Below are 334 nucleotides of genomic sequence, written 5' to 3' on the forward strand. Positions count from 1 at the left end.
AAAAATTTAAATAATAAAAAAAAATAATAAAAAATAAATAATGTTTAAGTTTATAAAAAATAATGGTAATAAAAAAAAAAAACAATTATAATAATAATAGAGATAATTATACGAATTTAATATTGACAAACAAACCCACAAAAAACCCCCAACAAAAAAACCCAACCCAAAAAAACAAAAAACAAAAAAATTAAAAAATAATAATAAAAAAATTAATAATAAAAGAAAAAAATGTTTTTATTGTTTTTATTATTATAATTTTATAGTAATAATAATGATTTTTGATAAAGGAATAAAAACCCAATAAAAATTTAATAATATTAATGATAATTAT

Source organism: Penaeus monodon, chromosome 29 (assembly GCF_015228065.2).
Source record: "Penaeus monodon isolate SGIC_2016 chromosome 29, NSTDA_Pmon_1, whole genome shotgun sequence".
NCBI lineage: Eukaryota > Metazoa > Arthropoda > Malacostraca > Decapoda > Penaeidae > Penaeus > Penaeus monodon.